Source organism: Lynx canadensis, chromosome D1 (genome assembly GCF_007474595.2).
Source record: "Lynx canadensis isolate LIC74 chromosome D1, mLynCan4.pri.v2, whole genome shotgun sequence".
NCBI lineage: Eukaryota > Metazoa > Chordata > Mammalia > Carnivora > Felidae > Lynx > Lynx canadensis.
The window spans coordinates 12456283-12462185 of NC_044312.2; positions in this window are offsets into that span (position 1 = coordinate 12456283).

The window sequence follows — 5903 nt, forward strand, 5'->3', positions numbered from 1 at the left end:
AGTTCCTTTAATCTGTTTCTTTCACTGAGGAGAAATATGTGAAATAAAATCATTCAGTCTCCATACAAACTCTGTGTGTCCACTTTATCTTAAGAAGATTCATAGCAAAAGATAGAAATACTATTATTTCAACTGTTTTCCATCAGGGTATCCAGAAAATTCTCTTTGGTATCAATCATAGATCCTCGGCCTGTTTAATTCTGTTAATTTCCTAGAGTTTGTGATGACCTGAACAACTGCATCTGCAGTCTTTTATTATTACTCTCCAGAGGCAAGTTGATCTTACAGGAACACACTATCCAGGACTCTTTCAATTGTAGTTTCCAACTCATGCTAGTAGTTTCCATGACAGCTAAAGGAAAAAGAAAAAAGGGAACTTAATGAGTCATCTAGGGGTTCAAATAAGGTAAGCAAGTTCTCTAAGCCTCTAGGCTCTCCTGTCCTCTCTTTCCTTAAATCCATTCTCAGACTGATTCATTTCACACTGTAGTCCCAAGAAGCTTAAGCCACACATGGGCTTCAGTGTTCAACTTTCACAATGAGAGGGGCCCACATCCTTCCAGAATTTATGTGTCACAGAAAAAAACACAAAGTAGAACTCTGATGGACTCAATTGGGACCAATCACTTATGCGGTGGTAGAGTGCTTTGATGGATGAGTAGGACCCAAAAAGAGGGAGAACCACATGTTTGAGAGTTCCACTGGTATGATATAAAGTGGAGTAAATGCAGTTCTCTAGGAAAACAGGGGCTCTGTTACTAGAAGGAGGAGTACTGGTCAGGAAAGAAACAACAGATGTGCAGTACAAGAGGCAATACAGATGAAGGCAGCTAAGAGAGGGAGTCCTATTTCCTGCCTTTAATTCTTTGTTTAGGGAAGCTTTATCTGAAACTTTGTTCTATTCCTCACATGAGTCATAAGAGTTATTCATTCATTCATGCATTCATTCATTCAGTCCCAAACATGTATTGCATGCCCTCGGTTGAAAACTTGGAAATAACTAGGAATCCAAGCATGATCTCTGAGCTCCAAAGGTCAGGCATTGTTTATAAATGATAAAGGTATATTCCCTACCCTCGTGAAATATATAGTTTCAGTGTTATCTATGCTATCAGACACATACAGAATTATTTCTAATACATAACATCACAGCCATATGAAAATAGTGCTATGAGTGCATAGGAAAGGAGTGGTTGAGTATGCCTATATAGATCTGGGACTTGAAGTTTGATGGTTCTGTTTAATTAGAGAATGCTATGAAGGAATTTCTTTCCATTAAAAAGGAACAGCTTGGACAATGGGTTTAAGGCAGGAACATATATTTAATATGATCCTTACCTAGTTCTGGAAATGGGAAACCCATTTAAGAGATACTTTTAGAGGCTAATTTAGTGTGAGATATAGAAGTTTAGGCTATGCTGGCAGATCCTTGGTTTCATTTCTTAGGTATTCCTATACAAGTTTACCTCTTTAGTTGGATTACATATACTTTCTGGCAGAGACCAAATCTTATTCTTCCTTATTTTTCTAAGTGTGCCAAACCCTTTCCAGGAGACACTTGGAGCATTATCATTGTTCATGTTCCAAAAGAGCAAATCTTTCCTGGCAAACACAAAGGTACAACTGTTAACATATGTTCATATTTTTCTTTCTCTTTTAAAGCTTCAGTCACCAATAGGTAGTCATGAAAAATACAACCTTTGTCCCCAAATTTGAAATTTCTGACTCACAACCTGACAGTATTTCATAATACACATCTCATGGGCTTTTGCAGACTTGATGGATCTTGGAGTCTTTCTGGAATATCTAGATATATCCTCCTGAAAGAGAACATGTCTTTATAACATGCCATTCTATAAATAGCTGTATAATTATTAGCTATTAGCTAATAAGTGACTATTAGTCACTGTGGCATCCAGCTTCCTCCCTGACAAATGTAAAAGGAGTCTTTGTTTTATTCAACACACACAGATTGAACCAATATAGTCTGGGTGTTTTCGAGATGCTGTGGACAAAACATCTAGTGAGCAACACAAGGCCTTTATAGTCAGGGAGCTTAGAATCTAGCATTGAGTAGAACAGGTAAAAATCACATATAAACCTAACTTAATAAGATGATCTTAGATAGTGGTAGTCACATAAAAAGGGAACATGATAATATAACTGATAGATGGAGGGACCTACATCTAGTTTGTGTGGTCAGGAAAAATTATCTCTTAGGAGACACTTGCCCTGCGGCTGGATTTAGAATCCATTGAAAGATTTTATCTAAGGAAGTGAAATAACACAATTTACAGTTTCAAAAAATCAATCTGACTGCTGTGTAGAGAATGCCTTGAAGAAGTTTCAAGATTATAAGGAGAAAGACCAGTTGTTGCCTAACTCCAGCAGAGAGGTGGCCTGAGCCAGGATGATAGCAATGAAAGTAGAGAAGAGATAGATTATCTACATTTAACAAAATATGACAGGATTTTGAGGTGAGAGAAATGGATGAATAAAGAATAGCTTCTATTATATGAGTCTTGCTACCATTTTGTGAATTGGAGAAGACTCGGACAAATGTGTTTTGGGATATAAATCAATAATTCTACTTTGATCATGGTGAGTTTGAGATGCCTCCTAGATGATAGAGTTCAGTAGGCAATTGGTTATGCAATTCCTAAACTCAATCAAGAGATCAGAGTTGGAGACGAATATTTAGAAGTCATTGAAATTTTAGGCAGTATGTAAACCAGAGAGTGGCTATTACCCAGAATGAAAGTGTAGATAGGGCAAAGCAGTGAAGGGGATGGAACTCCAGGGTATTCCAAATTTAGAGGCCAAGTAGTAGAGGTGGAATGGGCAAACGAGAGGGGGAAAAAGTCTCTAGGCAGGCAGGCAGAAAACACAGAAAATCATGTTACACAAAGGAAAGCGAGGGTCTGAATAAAGAAGGTGTATTCAACTTGAATGCTACCAAGAGGTTGAATGGTATGAACACAGACAAGTGGCCATTATATTTGACAACACAAAGGTGACCTTAAGAGGAGCAGTGTAGAACATAAGCCAACATGGAATGTGTTGTAACAGAGAGTATGAGTCATGAGGACAGTGAATAAACAATCACATTTTGAAGCAGGCTTTGTTCAAAGAGGAGAGATGTGTGAGGGTAACTGAAGAGAAATGTAATTTCAGGGATGGATATACACAAATACATGTATATATTTATACATATAGATTTTAAAATTTTTGTTCATTTTTTTAAAGATGCGAAGTATTATTAGAGCATGGTCTTCTTTCCTAAGGAAAAAAAGGAATACACTAAAGACTGTAACAGTTATCAATTTTTCTCTCATGTCCAAACATTCCCTTCAATATATTCTCTGCAATAATGGACAGAATTCTCTCAAGCATGCCTCCTGTACAATGAGCACATTGTTTAGCTTTCTCAAGAGAGGGCACTGGAAAGACATTAGAGGAGGAAGGTGCTATCCTGCTATTTCCTGTGGCTACGCAGTGGGTTGGTGTTTTGGGTGTGGGACCATCTGGTGGAGTTCTTCCCCAGGCTTGCTCCCAGAACCTATCCATCATTTTATTGCCTTGCAGACTTGTTCTGAACTAGTGATAATCTACACTGGCCTTTCCTACACAGAAAATGATGCCACAAAACTTCCTCTCTACAAAGACCTCCTCCTTGTCTGGGCACCGATTACTTCTGCAGGTCTCCTGCACAGTTTGCCTGTGTTCCAGATCCCCACCTGCTCTGCATGCCCATGCCTCTGCTTGCCACTCACCTGCACCCTGCCCACCATCACCTGTACCCAGAAAACACACAGAAGGTGTTTTCTGCTTGCCTAGCAACAGCCCATGAACTGTGGTCTGGGAAAACCAACAATCTCTGTTACTTTCACCAACAAGGTCTGACCCTCAGCCATGGGAGGATCCCTTCCAAGTTGCTCTTTCCTTGGATTCCCTCCCTCTACCCTAAGAGTACCATATGATTTCCTTATATATTACAGTCACTCCCTTACCTACAGAGGCCATGGGAGGATCCCTTCCAAGTTGCCCTTTCCTTGGATTCCCTCCCTTTACCCTAAGAGTACCATATGATTTCCTTATATATTACAGTCACTCCCTTACCAACAGAGGCCATACATGATCGGGCTCCTGCTTTCCTCTGTAACTTCTCCCTCCGTATTTCCTGCATTGCCAATACTCCAGGCATAATGATCCCTGTTCCTTAAATAAACCCAGCTCCATTATGTCTCTTGGGTTTTGCAATTGTCATTTTTTCTGTCCCTACTTTCTCTCATGGATGCCTCATTTCCAGTATTTTGATCTTACTTGAAGTGCTTTCCCCTGAGAGGTCTTCTCTAACTCTACTTGTCACCTCCATCACCATCATGCCATCATTGTGCATTACATAACATTATATACTTTGTTTATACTACTTGAGCAGGTCGGAATTATTTTATATCTACATTATTCTTTCTTATAACGTAAATTCTTTCATGGCAGAGAATTCATTTGCCTTTGTGACCACTTTATGACTACAGACTAGAATAGTTCCTGGCGCATGATGGATAAAATTTTTGACCATCTGAATGTGGACTGGGCACTGAACTGTGAACACTTGTTCCTGGGCAAATAAGTAAAAATTTATTATCCTTTACCCAGAGGAAACTGGATAAATAGATTTATGATGTTTCTACTATAATTGTTCTTTCCTAGAAGCAGCAAGAGTAGGTCAGAGGCCCAGAAGTATGTGGGCATGATTTGGAGTGAAAAATTAAGGAAGAATATGCTGCCAGGTTGTTTTTATGATAATGATATTTCCCTTTCCAACTGAAATTCTATCAATCATTATTTTTTAAAATAATTTTAAATTTTAAATTTTTAAATGATTTAAATGATTGAGTTTTGGGAAGGTCTGTTAAAATCCAAGTGAGAGATTAAAATGTTAAACATCCATGTGTAGGTTACAGAAACCAATGTTTTGATTATTGGTTTTCAAACAGTTTTAAGTAGTGGAGCCTTTCCAAATCAAAACCTTCCCAGAAGTCCAGCACACATATAGGTCAACATGGCTGATGTGCTGGCTGAAATGGCGTAGCCGAACTTGTATCCTGCCCACCAGGCACCTGAGTCCTGTTCCTCCAAGCAGTACCTGAGGGACCACCTATAGCACCCAGATTTGTACAGAGCAAGGTTTGAAAATCACAAATCTTGGACCAACTCCTTTCTTTGGGAAATAGGCCCAGAGAGCTGAAGTTATCCAAAGTTGTAAAATTACTGTTGACCAAAGGACTGCAGCTCAGCTTCTTGAATGCTATGGCACTGTGCTTTCACCTGCTATTCTATATTCCTGGAGGATAAATTCTATCAAATCAGGTTAGCTCCTAGCAGTGGGAGTTCTTAAAAAGAGAGACAAGTCAACGGATTTTAGTATCCAGGGGACCTCACTTGGAAGTCTGCTCTTCTAGGACTGAGGACATGGTCAATTACCTCACAAGACTCCTCTTGCCACTTGGCAATCATCTTGAGTTGGTCTTTCACGGTAGAAAGAAGAAAATGGGACTTTCTCCAAATATTTTATGACTTTATTGCACTGAATGTCCATGAATCAGAAATTTTAACCATTTCTCCACATTCTTGCATTAGAAGTATTGACTTCCCATTTGTGAAGAGTGGCAGGACTCTTATCAAGAAGTGTAGGTCCCTTTCATGAGCATTAATTTTTTTTTCCTCTTAAGTAGAAGGCCAATTAGAAAGAACTGATTTGGTTGAATTGGTGGTTTATGGATTAGCCATAGTGTAGATTATTTCATGCTGATTGGGAGTGCAGAGCCAAATACAGCATCTGACAGGACAGCGAACACTTCATAAATGTTTTTAATTAAGTAAATAAATTTCAGAGATGTTAG